A 25,449-nucleotide genomic window follows, 5' to 3' on the forward strand; every position below is an offset into this window, starting at 1 on the left:
GAATTGTAACGACTTCTGTCGAAAGGCGGACTTCTGCCTTAAATACTTAAAAAAGTTCTAGAGCGACAGCTGTATGAATATAACATGTCGTTGCATCTCTCCGAATCTATGAAGATTGATCGGTTGATTGAATATTCAAATCAGGTAAAGAAATTGGTGACCTTCAACACTCCTCATGAGTGGTTAAACCTGCAAAAAGTGAGAGTGAGTGAGCCAAGAGGCTAAGGGAGGTTTAGGTTAACTACATCATATGACGCTCCTTCTCTATACACGCAGATCACCAGATAAGACTGTTTACGCTGTTCAGGACGCTCCCGATGTCTGTGCGCTTTGTGAAAAAATAGTAAAGCAAAACTAAAGAGGAATAACAAAAAAACTGACGTGGCCGTCTAGAAAGTGCGGCAAGGTAAACTTCGGGTCACCAATAACGACAGTGATATACGGTCCGCATGCGACGTACTTCACGAGCTCGCTTGTTCTAATTCCATAGAAAGTTATCTGCTTTTGATTAACGTGCCTTTATATTGGCTTCGAAAACATGCTGTTAGCCGCCTTGCCAGTAACATCCTTGTTTGGCTCGTTCCTGAAGACTGTTATATATTAACCTCATTAATTTTGAGCATTCCTTTCGTCAAACATTCTTTCTTGCTAGTTTTAATGAAGCTTGCACTTTAATGCTTATTTACAGGACTACTATAGATATAGCGTAACACAGAGAATACCCCCTTCGTCACATAACTCGGTTGGAAGCTTTTAAGTACCAACACACTTATTGTGACTTTTTTATTCTGTTCATTCAGTATGCTGAGGAATGCTCAAAATACAGCAACCCTTTAAATGCTAATTCTTGTGCGCAGAGGAAAATAAAAATAAATCGCATGCAGTGTGATTTACCGTAATCACCCGAGATCCACTTTTCTAAACAGGTCGTAAGTCACGAGGTGTACTTTGTGTATGGCAGTAGCGGTGACATCCCTTCCCACGCACACACGCACGCACGCACGCACACACGCACGCACACACACACACACACACACACACACACACACCACACACACACACACACACACACACACACACACACACACACACACACACACACACACACACACACATTTGTATATACATATATCAGGCACGAAATGACGCATTGCTTGGGATTACGCACATGCGTGAGATATCCTGACGTGTGAGAACCATACAAAGGTTGAACAGATCGTCTACCGGACAGAACACGAAAAAAATGGTCCTTGTAGGTTGACATGACCACATGCTCATGCAGTTGCTTAAACAGGATAGATGTGTAAGGAAAACATAATCTCGGGTTTGAGGGGCCCACCATATGGTATGCATAACCTCAATTCTTCTAAATGGCTTAATAAATATCATTTTTAAAGCGTGGATTCACCTTGCCTTTTTGTTTCTGTAATGCTTGTTTACCTGCAAACAGACTAGCCTAAGGAGAAGATAACTTCACAAACAAAGCAGGCAATACGTCAGCCAGACCGTCGGTAGGAGTTACATTTGTTTCTCGCGTTGTAATGGTTGCAAATGATCATGAGCTCGTTTGTATTATGCCTCAGCCATCACACCACACACATGCGACTTCACGGGATACAACCCTATTTCTGTGACGCCAATAAAAGTTTATCCAAAAAAAATAAAAGTTTATCCAAAAAAAAAATAAAAGTTTATCCAATCCAATCTGTGACGCCGTTTCGGACGAAATAATAAAGTTTGGTCGGTTATTTCGCTAATCACCAACGAGCCTGGCTGTTTATTAAATGTACACTTTGTTATTACGTTTCAAGTAAAAAACTTGACAAAATATCAGATAGAGCACGGATCTGTGTTTCGAGAACAAGTCACAAGTATGTGTATACTGAAGCGTTTCTTTGATGACGCAAGTTATTATATTCTTGGTTTTACTTAAAGTATTTTCTAGATACACGCAAGCTCTTTTATTTTCAAACCATGCTGTCTTTATGTTCGGTATATATGCATCGCTGCTGAGTATGCTTGTTGTCCAAAAGGCGTGTGTTAGTACTTTTGATAATTTATTTCACTTCATTACTCACGCTTGACATTGCCAGTCTTTTTATGTTTGATGGTATTCATTTTAGACCTTCTACCCTTTATGAAATAATCCTTAGTGAGGTTGGTAGCGTCTCCTAAGAAACGAAGAAATAATTCACAGCATATCTACGGAGTGAATCATGATGAGTTGGGCGAAGCGTCCATCCGTCCGCCCGTGCTTCTGTCCGTCCACCCGTCTGTGCGTCCGTGCTTCCATGTGTCCATGCGTCCATCCGTCCATGTATCTGCCTGTGCGCTGATCCATCCATCCAACCACCAACCCACCCACCCATCCACCATCCATCCACCCACCCACCCACTCACCCACTCACGCGTCCGTCCGTCCGTCCATCCGTCTGTTTATCTATCTATCTATCTATCTATCTATCTATCTATCTATCTATCTATCTATCTATCTATCTATCTATCTATCTATCTATCTATCTATCTATCTATCTATCTATCTATCTATCTATCTATCTATCTATCTATCTGTCTATCTATCTCTCTGTCTGTCTGTCTGTCTGTCTGTCTGTCTGTCTGTCTGTCTGTCTGTCTGTCTGTCTGTCTGTCTGTCTGTCTGTCTGTCTGTCTATCTATCTATCTATCTATCTATCTATCTATCTATCTATCTATCTATCTATCTATCTATCTATCTATCTATCTATCTATCTATCTATCTATCTATCTATCTATCTATCTATCTATCTATCTATCTATCTATCTATCTATCTATCTATCTATCTATCTATCTATCTATCTATCTATCTATCTATCTATCTATCTATCTATCTATCTATCTATCTATCTATCTATCTACCTATCTGTCTGTCTATCTATCTACCTATCTGTCTATCTATCTATCTATCTATCTATCTATCTATCTATCTATCTATCTATCTATCTATCTATCTATCTATCTATCTATCTATCTATCTATCTATCTATCTATCTATCTATCTATCTGTCTGTCTGTCTGTCTGTCTGTCTGTCTGTCTGTCTATCTGTCTGTCTATCTGTCTATCTGTCTGTCTGTCTGTCTGTCTGTCTGTCTGTCTGTCTGTCTGTCTGTCTGTCTCCCAACTAGCGCCACCTGCTGTGTGAGTCATACAAGTAGGTGGTTACGAACCGGGCACAGACATGCATGGACAACCCCACGGCTTCAGGAGCTTCGCCCCTAATAAATCATGAGGTTGCTTGCTTGGCGAAGGTGGCGTTGCAGATCACCTGCATCAATAGAATGCACCAAACGAGCTTCTTCCGAGTGCACGAGAAGGACAAAGAGGATCGTGAACTCTAACCGAACAGTTTTGTCCAGAGATGACGCGGGCAGGTGAAGAACGTGCAGCTTGACAACAACAAAAAAATAGTGAGAGAGCAGATCGTGTAGCCGATAACGCTGCCTGTTGAGAGAATAAGACGGGATCAAAAGATAACGTTAAGTAAAGTTGGCCTAGTTAGTATGATATTCTAAGGCATAGTTGCTCTAAGCGAAAGACACGAGACTAACCAAGACAGCAGGACAACTATGTGTGCACATACCTGCTCTGTTCTCTTTGTAGGGATTTGTGCCTTTCGCTTAGCCCAACTACATTAGAACGAAAGATAAGATCGACGATAAAAGATTTCTACCCAAGAGACAAGAAACATCACCAGAACTTCGGTAACTCGATTTATTCGGTGCCGAGGACCAGAAATGCTGACACCCTTGACGTTGGCATGTGCATTTGTGTCGGCCGGCAATGTGTTACGGGGTACGTGGGTGGAAGCCGTAAGGAAAAGAAAAAGAAACGTAGCTCAAGGGTGCTACTTGCGGAACGTGTCAGGCACGCATCTTATTTCCGGGTGCAGAAGTGTCACATAACTTCCTTTCCGATTCTATTCCGAGCATGTCTTTGCGACTGCGCAGCACGTAAGTCATGCCAATCGTGAAGGGAGTGCCGAATACGCGAGTGTGATGCACGCGCGTCTCATGTTAGGCAATCGAAATGCCGGAAGAGCGGCCCGTGGTGTCGCATTTTTCGGCTTCCGAAGTGTGAACAGAATTGTTATTAAGGATAATTATAGTAATACCGAGATTTGATTACAAGGCACGCTTTAGTTTAGAATAATAATTATTCTTTTGGGATTTAACATCCCTGAACCACCAAATGATTATGTGACACGCCGTAGTAAAGTGCTCCAGCAATTTTGACCACGTGGGATTCTTTGCCGTGCAGCTAAGTTTCTAAGCATACAGGCCCCAAGAGTTTTCGCTTCATCGTAAATGCGGCCGCCACGGTCGGGATTCGATCCCGCGACCTGCGGGTTAGCAAGCGAGTGCTTTAGCAACTAGACTACCTGTGAATAGTCTCTGCCTCGAGATTACAAAGTATCAGTTGTTCTGTGCACTAATACGACCGATGAGCGAAGCTTGTTAGAAATGGGACACAAAACGGCTATGCGTCTGATATCGCTTCTAGCTTTGATGAAGGTGGTAGGCTGGGAAGCGGATGGGGAGAGTGTTTGCTGCGCTCGGGGGCGGGAACGACTGAGCAGTAAGTGTGCGGTGCGCGCAGCGCAGCGCGAGAGTAGTACATGTTGTCTTGCTCGGCGCGCTTAATTTCCCGGCACAGAGAACTTCGACGGCTACGGCGGAGTACGGGCTTAAGGAGCTTCTCTCCTCGAAAGAGAAAACCTGGAATCGGTGCATTTGTCTGTGCATTTGTGCTGCTTTGGCACGGCTAAGGACAGAGCGTTCGGAACGCGTTTGTGCTGCATTGAAGTCGGTGGCAAGTCCAGACCAAGCCAAGCAGCGTTTCTGAGTACGGGCATTAGGCGCCCGGTCTGGCGCTGAGTGACGCCGCCCTTATTGGCTGACGTAGGCGTAACCGACAGAGCGAACGAGGAGGAAAGAGAGCAAACGTTTGTAGTCTTAATTCATTGTAGCACGTATCATTACCAGTTATGCTAATTTTTTTCAAATCTCTTAATATTTTCGAATCACCTTTCAATTTTTCAACTACCCATTCTTTGCAAGTTCCCCAGAATTGGTACGTGCCATTGCAACATCTTTGAGTGCCTCAACCCACCACTGGTGATCGGCCATGAATCGCGCTGCAGTGGCATTTTGGAAAAAAACAAGGGGGGAGTTGAGTTGCCTAAAAAAGACCTTTTCGTTATGTAAACGAAAAGATTAGTTGTGGAAAAATTGGAGTAAGAATACATGAAATAAATTATTGGATACACTCAGTAATAAGTATGTGCTTGTGATATTAGTGCGGTAGCCGTTTTGGTTATTTTATATAATTATATACCACTCCGTACATGTCCCTGTTGCAATGACCCACTGCCGGCGCTCCTATAGGGAGAGTAATGGCCAGTATCATGAGCCAGTAGCATATAACCTCACTTTTTTCATCGTTACGCGCGCTTGCTCCTGGGCTGGTACATGCACAACATCTAGCTTTGCTTGCCGTAACAGGACTGTTGGAATTTCGCTTGGTTCGCAACGCCTGCAATTCACAGAGTGGTTTGTGTAGCACTAGAGTGCTGGTAGCTTCTGTGCCCCGTCCTCGGACTCCCGCGACCGTGTCTATCGTTCCTATCTCTTTTTTACTTCTGTCGTTTTCTGTCGTTCACTGTCCCTGTGCCACGTTCTTTCCTCCCCCCTCTCTACCTCTATGCCTTTAATCAAACATTTTAACATCTCCTTACCTCGATTCCTCGTGAGCTACTGTTGAGGTGTCGCACTCTGATGCAGACAGTTACGGGGTTCACTTTTCTCTTATTTTCTCTTGAAGAATCACATAAGAATGTAGCTTCAGTGGCAATATGCAGCGAATGTTACATTGATACAACTACGCATGGTCATTATTTCAGACACAGTTGCCGTTGTTCCAACACGAATCTGCGCTCTCAATTCGCATTGGGCAATATCGTAATAGCTGGCAAATCTTTCGCATGCGCAGCTCATCACAATCTCGTCGAAAGTAATTGATAGGAGCAGCTATGCCAAATGACTGTCCGTGACTATCAAATTAAAAAAAAAGACCGTGAAAACCAAGGAGGATTAAAATAAATTGCTGGAGTGGATATGAGCGCCCAGGAGTGAAGCCATTCCACTGGCAAGATGGCGGCTGTGGTGGCCATCTTACTAGGAGCATGATAAGTTATCCACTCCAGCAATTTTTTTTTAATCCTCCTTGGTGAAAATACGTGTGAGCATGACAAATGACTTGTTGACAAAAACTTATGTTTCTCTAAAACGTATGTTGCCAGCGCTTGGGTTTTGTGAATATTTAGTATAAAAGCTCGCGCTTTATGCACATAGTTTATAGTCTTTATAGCCTAAAGGGATTCAGGCTCTGAAAGACGCTGTAGTGGAGGGTGCCGGATAACTTCAAGGACCTGGGGCCCCTTAACGGCCTTGGGCACATGTAAAACGAATCAAAGAAATTTCATCTGAAGCTTTAATATAGCTACTTCATTGTTGTCATAAAATGGGAAACATAAGAAAAGTCTGCTTCATCATCTGTCATTAAACACGGGACGGCTTTAAGCTCTCCCATAGTACAGTACTTCTAGTACTGTAAGTACTTACCCACTTTTTCTAAGCGTACGATTGTTCTGTATTTCATTTTGCGACTTACCGGGACAGATTAATTCTCTACCATAGTAGAGTACATCGTACTCTGAATCGTCGAATTTCAGGGGCGAAGCTCTTTATAGCAACACCTGTTCATCCCTCGCAGCCGTTGTAGGATGTAACAAGTATAACATTTTGACCTCCAAGGTGGTGCCGGTGAGAGACTTTTTCTGTTAATGGCTGTTAATAGAAAATGAGAGACAGGAGCAGTCGGCTTTTAGTTAACACGCATGCTGCCATCCCCATTAGCAGCCATTGGCATGTGCATTGAGCACTATCTGACAAGATTGATTGATATGTGGGGTTTAACGTCCCAAAACCACTATATGATTATGAGAGACGCCGTAGTGGAGGGCTCCGGAAATTTAGACCACCTGGGGTTCTTTAACGTGCACCCAACACTATCTGACAAGAAAGGGTTTCTACGTTATACTCGCTGGGTGTAACCTCCTTAGTTTTGGAAATGTTTAGCTAGCGTTGAGCCGCAGTGCCATGAATACAATGAACTAGTATATATCTTGAATGAACTCGAGGTGGTTAAAAGTGGAAAGTAGATACGAAGCGCAAGTCGTAAGAAAGTAGCGTGTGCCACCTCTCGTTTAGTCCTTGGAATGTCCGCTGGATTGCAGTGCTTCTATATGGGGACAGTGCTTCTATATATGGGAAAGCTGACATAAACAACTACCGTCCTATAACAGTGACATCAGTGGTCTACAGGCTGGCGATGCAGATTATAAAGGAAAGACTGCAGGCATGGATAGAGGATGAGGGGGTGCTGGGGGAACTGCAGATTGGGTTTCGGAAACACAGGAGGTTGGAAGACAATCTGTTCTCACTTACGCAGTGCATCGAAATAGCAGAAAAGCAACACAGGCCCCTGTGGCTAGAATTTTTGGATATCAAGGGAGCGTACGATAGCGTGATTCAAGAGAAATTGTGGGGAATACTGGACACACTAGGCGTGGAACATGTAGTCACTAATATTTTAAAGGGTATCTATAAAGGTAACAAGGTAGTTATGAAGTGGGAAAAACAGGTATCCAAGCCTGCAAAGGTAAAACGTGGGCTTAGGCAAGGGTGTCCCCTGTCACCCTTATTATTCATGATGTACCTACAAAATTTAGAGGCCAAATTAGAGGGAAGTGGACTGGGCTTCAACCTCTTTTTAGTCAAACAAGGAAAACTTATTGATCAGGCACTACCAGCATTAATGTACGCAGATGATATAGTGCTAATGGCCAACAACAAGGAAGATTTGCAGAGATTGATGGACATCTGCGGTAATGAGGGAGATAGGTTAGATTTTAGATTCAGTAAGGAAAAATCAGCAGTCATGATTTTCAATGACAACGAAGGTAGTGAGCTTAGAATACAAGAGGTCACGCTAGAGATAAAAGATAAATACAAATATCTGGGCGTATGGATAAGCAATGGGACCGAGTACCTGAGGGAACACGAAATATATGTGACGACTGAAGGTAACAGGAATGCAGCAGTGATAAAAAATAGGGCACTGCGGAATCACAATAGGTATGATGTTGTGAGAGGAATATGGAAAGGGGTCATGGTTCCTGGGCTGACGTTCGGCAATGCGGTCTTGTGTATGAGATCAGAAGTTCAAGCAAGATTAGAAATTAAGCAACGTGGAATAGGTAGGCTTGCTTTAGGAGCTCACGGGAATACACCAAATCCGGGAGTACAAGGTGATATGGGATGGACATCATTTGAGGGCAGGGAAGCTAGCAGCAAGATAAAATTTGAGAAGCGATTGAGAGAAATGGGGGAGAGCGTTGGGCTAGGAAGGTTTTCAGCTACTTGTACATGAAGAATGTCGATACAAAATGGAGGAAGCGAACCAGGAAGTTGACTGGTAAATACTTAGAAAACAGCAGGTGGCCAAACCAAAAAGAACTATCGGTTAAGAAGAAAGTGAAGGAAACGGAGACTGACATGTGGAGAATGGGCATGATTGAGAAGTCCGCACTAGAGATCTATCGAACTTTTAAGCAGGAAATTGCCAAGGAAAGGATCTATGATAATACTCGGGGTAGTTCTCTACTGTTTGAGGCCAGGACGGGAGTACTGCGAACCAAGACATATCGTGCCAAATACGAAGGAGTAGACACAGTGTGCAGTGCGTGTGGAGAGGAAGAAGAAACTGCCGAACACTTGATAATGTTCTGTAAAGGGCTTCACCCTATAGTTCGAAATAATGGCGCAGAGTTTTTCAAAGCACTGGGGTTTAGGGACCGGGAGGGCAAAATAGACTTTAAGCGGGTAGACTTTACTAGAAGGAGGTTATCTGATTGGTGGCTAAAGTCAAGGTACGAGTGAAAATTAAACTCTTCACTGCAAAGTACGAATCCTCAAACTCACTTTTTAAAGAAAAAAATAAATATAGTTTTTGGTTCAATAAGTATTACGGCTTGGTGGCACTAGCGACCGCCCAATCTAAAGGGTACAGCCATATCCATCCATCCATCCATCCATCCATCCATCCATCCATCCATCCATCCATCCATCCATCCATCCATCCATCCGTCCGTCCGTCCGTCCGTCCGTCCGTCCGTCCGTCCGTCCGTCCGTCCGTCCGTCCGTCCGCCCGCCCGCCCGCCCGTCCGTCCGTCCGTCCGTCCATCCATCCATCCATCCATCCATCCATCCATCCATCCATCCATCCATCCATCCATCCATCCATCCATCCATCCAACATATGATGAAAAGATGGGAGATGGTGGTACTTGGAGTGTTTAATAGATAGACAAACGTACTCACAGACAGATGCATGGATGGACGCATGAACGGACGCATGGGCGGATGCATGGACGAACGCAGGGATGGACGCACGAACAGACGCACGCACGGACGGGCGGATGGACGCATGGACGGTCACATAGATGGACGCATTGACGGACGGACGCAAGAACGATTGGACGGACGAATGCTTCGCCCCACTCTCAATCATTCACTCCGTGGATATGCTGCCAATTTTTTTAATAGTTGGAGGGCTGTTCAGCTTTTGGCGAAATCGATGCGAGGCTGTAGCTGTGAATTGCCACTGGCGTGCTTTGGGGCCGATACTGGGCTGAATGAGACGAGAGATCCTCACGTTCCTATCTGAGCAGCTTTTTAAAGACGATATTCTTTCTTGAGGACCTTCGACGGAAAAATTTTTGTATTTATGTCTGTCTGTCCGTCTGTCTGTATATTTGTCTGTTTGTCTACCTTACCGATACTTGATAGATATGTGGGGTTTAACGTCCCAAAACCACCATATGATTATGAGAGACGCCGTAGTAGAGGGCTCCGGAAATTTCGACCACCTGGGGTTCTTTAACATGCACCCAAATGTGAGCACACGGGCCTACAACATTTCCGCCTCCATCGGAAAGGCAGCCGCCGCAGCCGGGATATACCGATACTTCAAACGGCATCAAACAACCGACCCCATTCGCAGCGCCCACCACTATTGCTCAAGGCTGAGAGTTCATACTAGTGCGATTGTCAATTATTGCGCATATCTGAGGCATCACTAGAACAATAAGAATAGGGTGGAGCACATTTGGCAAGCACTCTCATATTATGACAGGTAGATTGCCACTATCCCTCAAGAGGAAGGTATATAACAGCTGTATCTTGCCGGTACTTAGCTACGGAGCAGAAACCTGGAGACTTACAAAGAAGGTTCAGCTTAAATTGAGGGTGACGCAGCGAAAAATGGAACGAAAAATGGTAGGCGTAACCTTAAGAGACAAGAAGAGAGCAGAGTGGATCAGGGAACAAACGGGGGTTAAGGATATCATAGCTGAAATCAAGAAGAAGAAATGGACATGGGCCGGGCATGTTGCGCGTAGACAGGATAACCACTGGTCGTTGAGGGTAACTAACTGGATTCCAAGAGAAGGCAAGCGGGTTCGGGGGAGACAGAAGGTTAGGTGGGCAGATGAGATTAAGAAGTTTGCGGGTATAAATTGGCAGCAGCAAGCACAAGACCGGGTTAACTGGCGGAACATGGGAGAGGCCTTTGTCCTGCAGTGGACGTAGTCAGGCTGATGATGATGATGACGATAATGATGATGAGGCATCATAACAACACGTCGATGTTTTGTATATGTGACTTCATACTAGAGAAGGCACACACAAGTAATTCGAAGGACCATAGTGTTTATCACGCTGCGCTGACAGTGCAACGCTGTCACTTCACCCTCTCCTCCGCTAGCAACGTTCCAGCGCACATCAAGTTAAAGCACGCTTTCGGCTCGTTTATCTGCCATGAAACTTACATGAAACCTAACCCGCCTCCCGTGTCTTTGCGTTTGAAAGAAACGTTTACTCGAGTGAAGGCTACACCGAGTTTCGTTTTAAATAAACCACTCTTCCAGCACCCGCGTCGACGTCTATTTCAGCCGGGTCAACGGCCTGCTCAATGCGGCTGCTGCGCATCCTATTATAGTGTCCTTGTGGGAGATTGATTGATTGATGGCGGGGTTTGACGTCCCAAAACTACCATATGATTATGAGAGACGCCGTAGTGGCGGGCTCTGGAAATTTTGACCACCTGGGGTTCTCTAACGTGCACCCAAATCCGAGCCCACGGGCCTACAGCAGTTTCGTCTCCATCGAAAACGCAGCCGCCGCAGCCGGGATTCGATCCCGCGACCGGCGGGTCAGCAGCCGGGTACCTTAGCCACTAGACTACCACAGTGGGGCTCTTTCGGGAGGATGGTTCATAGTGTTTTCTTTAGTTTCGCTTTTTATCCCTAATTCAGCCTGAACCAGACGGAGCCCAATACAAGGACACAGTGCGAGCGTTGTCTAAGAGGTGAAGTTGATTGAAACTAAAAGAAAACTGCACGAGAATCAAGGCTATAAAAATAAAGTTTGTTTTCTAGATTGCGAGGAAAGCACGCTTAACAGTTTCTTTCTCGTGACCTATGCTTCCTGCGCACGTGTTGCGTTGGTTTTCGTTGCTTGCGTTGTTTGTTTCAATAGACTTCAGTTGTTGTGTAAATATGTCCAGTCCGACATTACGAGCACTTAAAGGTATCAGAACTCGCATGTAACAGGACCACGTACATATAATGGTCATCCTCACATGCGTCGGCGGGATATCCTTAATGAGTATAGGCAAGAGCACCACCACACCACCTTTCCCGACTTCACTTTTGACACTTTACAGATAAAACAATTGAACTTCAATACAAAACATTGTGATAAACAAGTTCTTGCAGCATCAATGGGGGAGGCTGGATGATAGCGCAGTATAAGCTGGCCATTGAAAAAATTGCCCGCAGCTTCCCTCGGGGGAACACTGAGGAGGATGCGGAGCGTAACTCACGCTAGCCGAGGGAACTCGACCGGCAATCAACGACTGCTTGCACGTAGCACACACGACGTAGTCGGCATAGTCGGTGCCCTTTCCAAACGTATCGCAAAGAACCGACAACGCTTTGGAGTTGTTCTGAATGTTGCCGATCCGAGTTAAGTTGTTATCGAACCAAAGACGATCACACACCTTGCAGGTGTGGCCGAAGCTTCGGTCGAGGAAGTCGCGCTTGAAGCGAGCGTTGGGCGTGGCATACTGCTTGGCGCGCCACGCCGCTACCTCGGCGCGCTTGCGCTCGCGGGCAGCATCGGGATCGGCCTCTCGTCGCCGACGCTTGCACTCGGCTTCCCGTTTTCGAAAGTCCGGGTCCTCTTGTCGACGCTTACGTTTCAAAGCGGCCGAATCCGGTGCTGCTGCTCGACGCTGACGTCTCTCAGCGGCTTCACGTTCTCTAAGTTGAGCATCTTCCACTCGACGCCGACGTTTACGTTCGGCGTCGCGAGCTCTTCTCCGCGCTGCCGTGTCTTCGGACGACGACTTGGTTGCGGTTCCGCCAACACTTTGGCCGGCGCTGGTCGAAGGGACGTCGATCATTGCGACCTCGGACGTCGACGCGCCGTACAAACCAACCGACGAGCGGCAACTGAGCGAGCGAGCACCGACCTTGAGTATATATACAGCGCGACGGCGCATGCACTGTCAGCTGTCGAATGTTCGAGAAGGGGGAGAAACGCAACGGCGCATGCGCGCGCGTCAGCTGCCGATGTTCTCGAAGCGCGACGGCGCATGCGCGCGCGTCAGCTGCCGGCACGCGGTGTGTAGAGGAGGAAGGGTGCACAGATGGTGGAGGAGTGAAGCGCGAGCGGTGTGTAGAGGAGGAAGGGATGCACAGATGGTGGAAGAAGGAGGAGGAAGCTTGCGGACGGCGCCGCACTACAAGCCTCGAGTATTAGATGCTCCGCATCTAAAATAGGAGACTTAACAGACGGGCTATACTCATGCATGAAGTTAGTGTCCCGGAGGAAAACGCGCATCTTCGGCCAGGCTCCCTCGAACTTTATGCCATAAAAAGTCGCACGACCGATGTACGGTAACCGCGGAAGCACACCATTGAAGCGTCTCTTAGCATTAAAGTGCACAAAACTGAAACAATAGTACTCAACCGTAACTAATGTGAAAGCTATGGTAGAACTATCCGGACTCAGGTTACTCATAAAACAATCAGGTGCATTGGGACCTGATAAGAGTCAATGCTCCTGGATATCGACAGATGAAAGGCTCTCGTCTAGTCTGTTTCTTGTTTACTCGTAGTAGTGCGTTCGCAGTCACTTGCGGTGTACCGTCGCTTGAAGTGTTGCTTGCAAACCCCACAGCAATGAATTGGTAGCCGAGTGCATCTGTGCGAGATCCGAGTTGACTTTGGGGCTCAGCAGGCTCAAGGAATCTCTCGGGGCAATTTGGTTGTGCGCCTGCATATTCGTTCACGCAACGTGCCCTGTAGCAGGCGTTGAGACGCCGGCTAAAGCTTAGTAATGCATTAAATAATGCTCGAAACACACAATTACACGCTTTCGCAGGCTACGATGCACGCGCGCTCTGTGCAGACGCTCTTCATAGCTTCAGTACAAAGTGACTACAGCACCGCCGCTACGATCGTCCGTCGGCGCATCCCGATATACGACGTGGCCACTTTGCTCACTCCGTTGCCCCCTTCTAAAACAGTGTGTTCAGAGAAAGTTTATTTCAATATACGACGCTACAAAGACATTGAAATTGTGTTCCGAAAATTCAGCAGATCCCACGCACCTGGGAATTCGACGTTATGCGTAGCATGCGAAGGGAAGGTGACCGTGTTGCAATTTTTTTTATTAAGCGACACGTCATGAAATGACGCTAAATGCATGTACAAATGTTGCACGCACAAACATATGTTGAAGAGTTGGAGATGTTTATATAACCAGTTGTTCGCACTTGCGCAACAATGCGAACTGGAACGTGCGTATTAGCAACACCATAAGCTGATATGAAGCGCAAATGCTCGCCAAGATGCTGGCCCTGAACACTGCCACATAAATCAACTTCTGCGCATGGCAACTAACCGCAATTGACGTTAACCCAACGTGACGGATATATGAAAGAAGCACATGTGTAGTGTTTATAAAATTGGGTAGGCAGTACTGCAACCACTATTGACGTTTCACGAAGATTCACGTCTATTTGAAAAGTAGTTCAGAGAACTGGCATAGCTCCGTGGTAAAATGCTTCGTTGCCACGCAGAACGCTGGGGTTTGATTCCAGCTGGGACCCTGATAGTGGTTACCTATGTCAGGTGTTTCAGGTATGTTTTAACGCCTGTGCGTTGTGATTGCTCATGTGTGTTCTCGTCGTTCCTGGGTATAGCTACTGAATGTCAGTCACCTGTGGCACATACCCGCATACCAGCGGCACATACACACCCATGGGTATGTGCCATTGTCTGGCGGTAAGTGTTTTACGACGTACGCGACGAAATTTGGACATAATTCATGTCTTGACCAGCGCGCCACATTTTTAAAACCATCTTGTCCTCCATTGTTATTTTTTGTTCATGCCAAGTTAAGCGGGTGACCACGAGAGCACCCAAAACATAAGCGTCTAGATAGATAGATACGCTCAAAGTGGCCAAAGTTCGCCAAGAAATCCTTCGCATTAAAAAATTGATTCCCACCCACAGTGTACTTCCTTAACATTTGAACCGAACGTTTCAACAGAAGGTCCGTATGCTTAGAAAAAGTGGCTGATGACTTTGAGTACTCGGTTCTCTGCTATGGCAGAGCATAAAGGTTTTCCGGGGGGGGGGGGGGGGGGGGGGCATAAATCCAACGGAAAATTGCAAACAACCTAAAAGGATTAATAAAAGGTTTCGCAAGAATGACGGCTGAAGTATAGTTGCAGCGAAAATCTGTCGCACTCAGCCAATAAATGTTAGCTGTCCTGCAAAGTGGTTCCGGGAAAGTACAGCGAAAGAAACAGAAATTACGGACTCCGCCGCGTACAGCCAAGCGTAACACTTGACGTCTTCTTGATAAATAAATGCACAAGTTAACTTTTACTGGAAGATCTCTAAATAATCACGTTTGAGAGTGATAATTGAGGAAAATGATGCTGACTGCGAGGAAAGTTAACACTGAGTTTGCGTTACCAAGTCTAGCATAAAAATCTGCAGTTTCGCCGTAATGGCGAAGAGACCAACGCGAAAGCAACACACGTCACGAAGTGAGTGAGACCAGCAAGCTTAGGGGTGACGTGCTTGCAATTTTGCTCCCAAGCGGCTGGATCCTGTCGACAAGCCGCCGGCGTGGAGTGGCAGTAGCTGCAGCATGTCTCACGAGCAGCTGCACGTTGTTCCTGCTTTCGGGCACGCATGAGAGCTCGGTTATTCAGTCATTCCAGCGACGCAGGCGGTGCCATGTAGCCATTCTCCGAAGCTGTCACACGGTGATAAAACTGTGACGCAATTTGGTCTCTCAGTAGCCATGGCCCAATGAACGCGTCTTCACGCTCTGCGACGCTGACGAAAACACTCGCGACATCACCGACTCGTCCGCCATTTTGACCTTCCACTGCGCCGCCTATAGTCGCTGGAATGATCGAATTCTTCAGTATGATTAGCGTTTCGCTGAAGGTGTTTGGCTGGCGCTTCGACGGAATGTGAAGCGCATGTAATGAATCATGTGGTACACGTGCCTGTACGCTTGTGAAACGTCGGTGCGAAATCACCAGCGAGAACTCTATGCCCTATAGCGGGCGATGCGTAAGCAATATTTTGCTGCGCTTACGTAGCTCTGAGACACCGACATGACCTCGGCTGAACCTGGAGGTTAAATTCACGAAAGCAAGCATTTTTTTGAGTTTGCATTTAGAGGAGTTATGCTATCTTTTTTTTTAAAGAAATAGAATGAATGGTATGAGCTGCTGTTTGTTTTCACTGACTGATTTCAAGGCTTCAGCTCTAAATCACCAATATCTTACTGCTATATTTAGTGGCCCCACAACTGTATTTGTGTTTTCAGCGTGAAATATTGAAAATACTGCTTCATCCCCCCCCCCCCATGTAGCTCTTTAAAAAAGGAGGCAGCACACAGCAGTGAAATATTTGTACTTGCTTCACCAGACAATTCAGCACTAAACGTTTTTACACTCCTGGGAAATTTGTGCTTTTTACGTGTACCTCAAAAGCCCTGCGGCATCTGCGTCCTAATGAAACGCTGATGGCGCTCCCCCAGCAGTTTCCATAGCAGTGCGAAACGCACATCATACCATCCTACTTCGCGCAGGAGTACATGTACAGACACAGATGAATAAGGGTGTCGATGAAGTATATATAAACACCCTGGAAGAAATCTACAGGGGATCAACTGCTACCATAGTGCTTCATAAAGAAAGCAACAGAATACCAATCAAGAAGAATGTAAGGCAGATGGATACAATCTCCCCAGTGCTATTTACCGCGTGCTTCAAGGAGGTTTTCAGAGGCATAGAATGGCAACAGTTAGGGATAAGCGTTAATGGAGAGTACCTTAGTAACCTGCTCTTCGCCGATGACATTGCATGGCGGAGTAACTCAGGGTACGAATTGCAACTCATGATCACGGAGTTAGACAAGGAGAGCAGAAAGGTGGGTCTTAAAATTAATCAGCAGAAAATGAAAGTAATGTACAACAACCTCGGAAGAGAGCAGCGCTTTGAGATAGGTAATAGTGCACTTCAATTTGTAAAAGACTATGTCTACTTAGGGCAGGTAATAACCGCGGAGCCAAACCACGAGATTGAAGTAACAAAAAGAATAAGAATGGGGTGGAGCATATTTGGCAAGTACTCTCAAATTACGACAGGTAGATTGCCACTGTCCCTCAAGAAGAACGCATATTGTAGCGACGATTATCCACTTGTTGCCGGAAGATGACAAGGGAAACGGACCCAGGAGGTCCATGCCGACTTGATCGAAGGGTGTTCTGGGTGGCTCGATAGGGTGAAGTAATCCCGCAGGCTTAACAGATGGGGATTTTCGGCGCTGGCATTCGCGGCAGGCTTGAACGTACTGTTTAACGCAAGCGGCAAGTTTCGGCCAGTAGTAAGACTTTCGTACCCTAGCGATGGTTCGGGTGATGCCCAGATGGCCCGATGGAGGCTCGTTGTGGCAGGCAAATAGAATTTCCTCACGCAGCTCTGCGGGGACGACCAACAGGTAAGTTTTGTTGCTGGCGGCTGCGTTCTTCTTGTACAACACGCCCTGTCGTAAGCAGAAGGATGACAATCCGCGAGTTATATGCTGGGGCAGTGATACGTTGCGGCCCTCTAGATGTTCAATGATAGGTCGCAATTGAGCATCTGCTCGCTGCCGTAAAGCCAAGTCTGTTACGCTTACGGAGCCAAGGAAAGGGCAGTCCTCTTCGAAGCTCTGAGCGGCAGGCTCAACTGGCGCGCGTGACAACGTGTCCGCATCTTCGTGTGCACGACCGGACTTGTACACGATAGTGACGTCGTACTCCTGCAGACGTAGGCTCCACCTTGCCAGTCGTCCGGAGGGGTCTCTGAGGTTCGCAAGCCAGCACAGCGAGTGATGATCCGTCACTACTCTGAATGGACGGCCGTAAAGGTAAGGTCGAAACTTAGCAATTGCCCACACGACAGCAAGGCACTCCTTCTCCGTGGTACTGTAGTTTGACTCCGGGCGTGTTAGGGTTCGGCTTGCGTAGGCGATGACCTTTTCAATTCCCTCCTGCCGTTGGACGAGTACCGCGCCCAGACCGACGTTACTGGCGTCGGTATGAATTTCTGTTTCGGCTTCCTCGTCGAAATGTCCAAGAACAGGTGGTGATGCCAGGCGAAGCCGAAGCTCTGTGAATGCTGATTCTTGTTCAGCACTCCAAACGAACGGCGTATCGTCTCTAGTGAGTCTAGTTAATGGTTCGGCAATTTTCGAAAAATTGCCTATAAAGCGCCGGTAGTACGCGCATAGACCAAGAAACCGCCGCACACTTTTCTTATCGGCAGGAGTCGGGAAGGCTGCGACAGCGGCGGTTTTCTCAGGGTCAGGACGGACGCCTTCTGCACTTACGACATGTCCAAGGAACTTTAGTTCTTCGTAACCGAAATGGCATTTTTGCGGCTTTAACGTAAGGTTAGCCGTCCGAATCGCCTCAAGTACTTGTCGTAGTCGCTTCAGATGTTCGGAGAAGCTGGTTGAAAACACGACCACATCATCCAAGTACACAAGGCAGCTTTGCCATTTTAAGTCAGTCAACACAGTGTCCATCATGCGTTGGAAGGTAGCTGGCGCAGAGCAGAGTCCGAACGGTAGCACCCGAAATTCGTAGAGGCCATCCGGCGTGACAAAGGCGGTTTTTTCGCGGTCGCGCTCATCAACCTCAATTTGCCAGTAGCCACTCTTTAAATCCAGGGAAGAAAAATACTTCGCTCGTCGTAGTCGGTCAAGCGAGTCATCAATACGCGGCAGCGGATAAACATCTTTTTTTGTGACGTTGTTGAGCTTTCTGTAATCTACACAGAAGCGAAGCGTACCGTCCTTCTTCTTAACCAGAACGACCGGTGAGGACCAGGGACTGTTCGAAGGCTGGATAACGCCGTCGTCGATCATTTCTTTCACTTGCTGCTTGATAGCTGCGCGTTCTGTCGGCGAGACGCGGTATGGCTGTTGGTGAATAGGTCTTGCGTCGTCGTAAGTGATTATCCTGTGCTGTGTAATTGGCGTCTGACTCACTTTAGACGACTGAGCAAAGCACGCCCTGAATTCAAACAATAGCTCTCGCAAGGCCCTCTGGTTCTCTTCTGGCAGTGCACTGTTCATGTCAACATCTATTACGGTTTGTCCATTGCGGCTACTGTCTTCACAGGCAAAACACTCAATGACGTCCTCCAAGGCTTCAGCGTAGGCGACCGCAGTGCCCCGGAAAAGGTGACGATGCTCATTGGTGAAATTTGTAATCATGACCTCGGCTGTACCGTTCCGAATGTCAATGATGCCTCGTGCCACAGAAATTCCAAGCGCCAGCAGCAGGGAGACGTTGCACTCTGCCACTGTTTCACCGTCACTGGTTCCTTCGGAAGTCACCTGAATTAGGATACTTGCACGAGGTGGTATTGTGACACTGTCGTCGGAAACACGGAGGGCGGTTGTACGGCGGTTGGAGTCCCTTGACGTAGCGTTGACTGTCGAAAAGGAAATGCAGCGTCGCCGTAGGTCGATTACGGCGCCATATTCCCGAAGAAAATCGAGGCCGAGAATTAATTCGCGGGAGCAGTCACGTAGCACGATGGAGCTGACCAAAAACGTGCAGCCTCGTATTTGTAGCCTGGACGTGCACAAACCAACCGGCGTTACAACATGTCCGCCAGCTGTACGTACATGCGATCCTGTCCAAGGCATTATCACTTTCTTCAAGGTACGTGCCAATTGTCCGCTAATAATCGAGTAGTCAGCACCAGTGTCTATTAAGGCAGTTAAATTGCGACCGTCGAGCAGCACAGGTATGTCCATTGAAAAGTCGCTCAGCTGGGATACAGGCGCCGGCGTAGTCGAATTTCCGTTGGTCCGATGTCGCGTCGATTGGAGGGCGAGGTCTTCATCACGTCGAGAATCAGCGGCCTCGCCTCGAAAGGTCGCTGGCGTTAGTTTTCCAGGCGAGGGCTCGGAGACCGTCCTTGCGGCCTTCGATTTCCGTTGCCTGAATAAGATGACGACCGCGGTGACGGTGAGCGCGACTGACGCCTGAGTGGGACGTTCTGCCGAGCGATAAAATCTTCAATTTCTGGTGGTCTCTGTCCAAACCGGGGGCGGGGTGAATTGGCAGGAAAACCCTGCAGCCCAAGTCGGCGGTACTGGCAGTCTCGGTAGAGGTGACCCGCTTCACCGCAGTGGTAGCAAAGCGGTCGTCGGTCGGGCATGCGCCATATGTCGGATTTACGCATGACGGGTCGAGTGTCTGCAAAATAAGGGACCACCTGTGCGGACTGCAGTGTGGCGTACGGGGTTGCGGCTGGTAGTGGGACTGGTGCAGGTGCGTTGTGTTCGAACGTGTCGGTATAAGTGGTGCGCTGGAAACCACTCACTGGGGATGGTGTCGTGGACGACGGAACGGTGCGTCTCAATACGTCTGCGTAGGTCACCCCTAGAGGTTCACTTGAAGTTGCGAACGCCTGAAGTGGTGCAGCAACCTGCGTTGGTGTCTCGCGGCGAGGTGTGCCGAGCGCATGCTGAACTTCATCACGTATGATGGTGGCGATGCAATTCGTGGAAGGCTGCTGCTGCGCCTGGTTCAGCTGTTGCAGCTGTTGTAGCTCGTCGCGAACAACCGAACGTATCAGCTCGCGAAGCGCTCCCACGTCGGTCGGGAACGAGCCTAGCCCGGTGGTATAGGTAGCATTCACTTGCCGATCGTACTGGTTCCGCTGCTGCAGCGCCTTTTCCATGGCGACGGCTTCAGTGAGGAACTCCGCGACCGTTCTAGGCGGACTACGAATGAGTCCAGCGAAGAGCTGCTCTTTCACACCTCGCATCAAGTGTCGCAGCTTCTTGTCTTCCGGCATGGTTGGATCGGCCGAGTGAACAGATGAACCATATCCTCCACGTATGTAGCCACACCTTCATTAGGCATCTGCATGCGGGACTGGAGGGCCCTTTCAGCGCGCTCTCGACGATCGAGACTCGAGTACGTTTCGCGGAGCCTGTGACAGAACTCATGCCACGACGTTAGGAGGCCCTTGCGGTTCTGGAACCATGTGCGAGCACCATCCAGAAGACTAAAGTACACATTCTTGAGCTTCGCTACTTCGTCCCACCCGTTGAAATCCGCTACGTACTCGTACTCAGCCAGCCAATCTTCCACATCTTCATAGAGGCCACCACGAAAGGGACTCGGAACACGTGGTTTTTGTAGCGTGTAATGAGTGGGTGCAGCTGCGGGTGCAGCGGTTGGAGCAGCGGCGGCTCCAGCGGTAGGGGAAGCGGTGACAGCAACAGTATTCTCCATACCAGTCGACGTACTTGTACTGTGAGGCACAAACTCGGGGGACAGTCCTCGAATCCTCCGACTGAAACGGTGTACCGGCGTAAGCTCTGGGTTTTGGGTCACGTTCCGGCTGCTAGAAGGAGTCTGTTGCATAGGGGAGGTTACCCAGCACCTCCACCATTAAAATGTCACGTTAAAGAGACAGGAGACGTTTTTAAGGCGTCCTCACAAAAGTCCGAAGAGCGGTCGGCTCAGCGCAGCCAAAAACAGAACAATGGCACGAGGGGGACTGCCACTTCGTCTGCCTCTTTTGCGCTGGCAGCTCAAGCGCGCGGCAATATAACAGCTCTATATTGCCGGTACTTAGCTACGGAGCAGAAACCTGGAGACTTACAAAGAGATTTCAGCTTAAGTTGAGGACGACGCAGCGAGCAATGGAAAGAAAAATGGTAGGTGTAACTTTAAGAGACAAGAAGAGAGCAGAGCGTATTAGGGAATAAACGGGGGTTAAGGATATCATAGGTGAAATCGAGAAGAGGAAATGGACATGGGTCGGGCATGTAGTGCGTAGAAAGGATAACCGCCGGTCATTAAGTGTAACTGAATGGATTCCCAGAGAAGGCAAGCGGGTTAGGGGCAGACAGAAGGTTAGGTCTGCAGTTGAGATTAAGAAGTTTGCGGGTATAAATTGGCAGCAGCAAGCAAGGGACCGGGTTAACTGGCGGAACATGAGAGAGGCCTTTGTCCTGCAGTGGACCTAGTCAGGCTGATGATGATGATGATGCTGATGATGATGACATGTGCAGGAACTCTACCCCCGTTTATAACTTTCCCTTTATTGCCAAGACAAGCCGTCACTCAAGCAGCCACTACTAAGCTTTTCGTAAATCAGATTTAACGATTAGTTGTAAATATATTGAAAACTAGTAGTATTCACCTAATTATCAAAATGTCAATGCGGCATGAGTGTATACTCAAGCTAAAACGATGTTTCAGAACACTTCTTTCAAAGACGCTATAATTGTATGCTCTCAATTTCCACTTGATAAAGAAAGCCCGCCAGCTCTGAAAAGTGACACGTGACCAGACCGCTGTTAGAATCAGGCAGCAGCGCCCTCAGACAGCGTCCTTGTAGGTAGCCTATATGATCGAAAGAATACCGAAAAAAAAAATAAATGGCCCCGTATGTGCATGTCTCAGTGCAAATGTCGTCGAAAGACGATAGTCTTTCGTCTGGAGGGTGAATGAAACGTTTATTTGATGATCTGCGCGAGAAAACCGTTGAATGCTATTCTAAAGGCGCTGCGTGCGACATGAGCGCCATCTGGTAGTAATCTTAGAAAACAAAAGGACAGCCTCTGATATAGTGAGCACGTGACCTATGCGAGCAATCGCGGTGGCCGCAATTTGTAGAATGTAAGGCCATGGGTAAGTGCAGCCACCGTATCATCTCACCAAAGCACGAGACACGGCCGCCTTTTCTTGCATATAGTTGTATTATCAGCGTAGTGTAGCGAACGCTACGTTATTTAGAATCACTTAGGTAAGCTTTTTAAATTTTAAGAAACACGCTACAGCTGCTGGCGTGTGGAGCTTCTGCCTCAAATATACGCACAATATTTTCTTTTCATCGAGAATACCCAAAAGTATGAACGCCGCAACCAGATAAATATTGGTGGGCGTGGCGGATGTGGTTGAACTTAAGCCAATTCGTGTGACATTCAGACAAGTCTAGCGAGAGACAGACAGATCAAAGTTTTGGCGTAGTAGGGACACCCTACGGACTTGGGCACTGTTGTATAATTGTGTGATGTATGTTGTGCTTTCCCATTTGTTCGTTATTGTGCTTGTTGTATAGACGCTCGTTCCATAGGTTTGTTGCGTACCGCGTTAGAATAAACTTTTTCTAAACAGAAGTATCCCAACCTCAAATATCGCCTTTGAAAAATTGGCAGATCCCACGTACAGTGAGAATCAATGATATGCGAAGCATGAATGAGGAAGGTTGCTATGTCATTTTAACATCAGCACAACGTTATGAGGCCGCATATATAGTCCACAATAAACACAAGCATAAATATTATGCGCACTCACGTATCCAGATAAAATGCACGTGTGTTGTTCAGAGTTGCGTAACGGTGGCACCACTAACGTTTGCCATACCAAAACCAGCAGTGGTAAGCTCATATATTGTATATCAAGCTAGCAAACCCCCTGCAAGTGCACCATGTGCGTGGCATCTAAATTTTGCCGTACATGACTTGCATGTCATGATTATCTTGTTTGCGGCTGCCATTTGTGTTCGTCGTTCATTCAAGTCACACAATACCAATTTTAATATATGGGAAGCTAGTTGAATGGCCGTGGGTGTGCTATGAGTGAAGCATGTAGTCATGTTTTATATTACACGCATGACTTAATTATCATGTTTGAAAGTGTCGTTTACCTTCGAGGTCTATTCAAGTCGCGTGATACCAAATTTGGTATATGTGAAGCTCGTGAAACAGCCGCAAGCGTAGCTTGTAGTCATGTTTTACATGGCACGCATGTAATGGTTATCATACTTGGACGTGTCCTTTACCCTTGCTGTCTATTCACGTCCCGTAACACTAAATTTGGTATATGTGAAGCTAGCAAAACTACCGTGGGCAAACCATGAGCGTGGCGTGTAGCCATGACACACATGACGGGCTTGTCATGATTATCATGTTTGCGCCATTCATAAAGCTTTGTCAATCATTCACATCTCGTAGCACCAAACTCGGTATATGCGAAGCAAGTGAAACGGCGGTGAGCCCGCTATGAGCATGGCATGTAATCATGTTTTACATGACACACATATTACGATTACATGTTTGGACGTGTCATTTACCTTCGTCGTCCATCCATGTAAAGTAATACCAGACTTGGTATATGTGAAGGTACCGAAACGGCCGCGAGTGCATCGTGAGCATGGTATGTAGTCATGTTCTTACATCACACGCATGTTATAATTATTATATTTCCACCAGTCATACGTCGTCCATACACGTCACTCAACATGGAATTTAGAATATCTGAAGCTAGCGAAACAAGCACGAGCACACCATAAGTCTAGCGTCTAGTCATGATTTACTTGACGTGAGTGTCCTGATTTCCACGTTAGGGCCTGTCACTTATGTTTGCCATGCAGTCATGTCATACCATACCAGTTTTGCAACATGTTGTATCAACGAATTCACCGCAAGAGCAGCAAGACCATGGCACGTAAACTATGACATTCATGACATGCTTGTCATGATTTTCATGTTGTGACTAGTCGCTCATGCTCTCCATACAGTCGGTCATGTTATGCCATATGAGTTTCGGTATAGATCCCGTAATCGAAATGGCCAGGAGAGCTAAAACTCGTAGGGGGTTAGATAGACAGAACACTAGTGTTATGCCATACAAATTTTAGTATAGATTTCATTATCGAAACGGCCAGGAAAGCTAAAAGCCATGCGGGGGCTAGATAGACTGATAGAAAGATAGTCATGTGTGGTGAAAGTCGCCGAAGTTTGCTCAGAAATGCCATGCATTTAAAATATGGGGCCCCCTTATCTACCGTAATCAAAGCAGAAGAGGGGGGGGGGGGGGCTCCAGTCGCGTTGAAAAACAGAACAGTTGGTTGTGCAGTGAGGAATGAATAATAAATGAATAATGAGAGTGAAATTCAACCGAGTGGTTCGGGTCTCTGGAAAATAGCTTCGGAAGTTGTTGGCGCCATAGAGTTCCCAATATATACGCTAGAGGGAATGCTTGCGCTATATTGTCTATGGAATCTGCAAGGCACGATACCTCAGAGAGCATGCAAATGATGGGTGCGTAGTACACGGATTTTCTAAATTTCGTACTTCCGGCTCCGCGTGGATTCGCTTGGCTTGACGTTACGCTTTCACGAGACAAAAATCAGGAATTTTTCTGCACTTGCACTTCAATGATTTAATCCTTTAGGCTCATCATTTCGAATGGGGTCACGTAGTTCTCAACCATTCGTTCCTTCATTCAAAATGGAACCAAAACACAGCCCTAACCGAGGTTACAAGTGCGTTCGAGGCCCGCGAGCACGAAGAATAGGCAAATTTGTCATCCATGCTACCCATCATTCCCGTTGTCGCTGAGCGATCGCAGCGCCAGAGTCCCCTCTGGTTAATTTTAGGAAACTTTGGTTGGCGCACAACCTGGAGCCTTGTCAATGTGCGTAACACTGTCTCTGGCAACGGACAAGAGGGAAAGTGGTGGCCTGCAGTAAGGGCGTTGCTTTTCGTGGTGGGTGGGAGTGCAGTGAAGTGTCATTTCTTCCTTTTTTGCGGAATTTCTTTATTAACAGTAAAATGTGAGCATGATTTCAGTACGCCCCACCGCGGTGGTCTAGTGGCTAAGGTACT

The sequence above is a fragment of the Rhipicephalus microplus genome, chromosome 2 (assembly GCF_043290135.1).
Source record: "Rhipicephalus microplus isolate Deutch F79 chromosome 2, USDA_Rmic, whole genome shotgun sequence".
Taxonomy (NCBI): domain Eukaryota; kingdom Metazoa; phylum Arthropoda; class Arachnida; order Ixodida; family Ixodidae; genus Rhipicephalus; species Rhipicephalus microplus.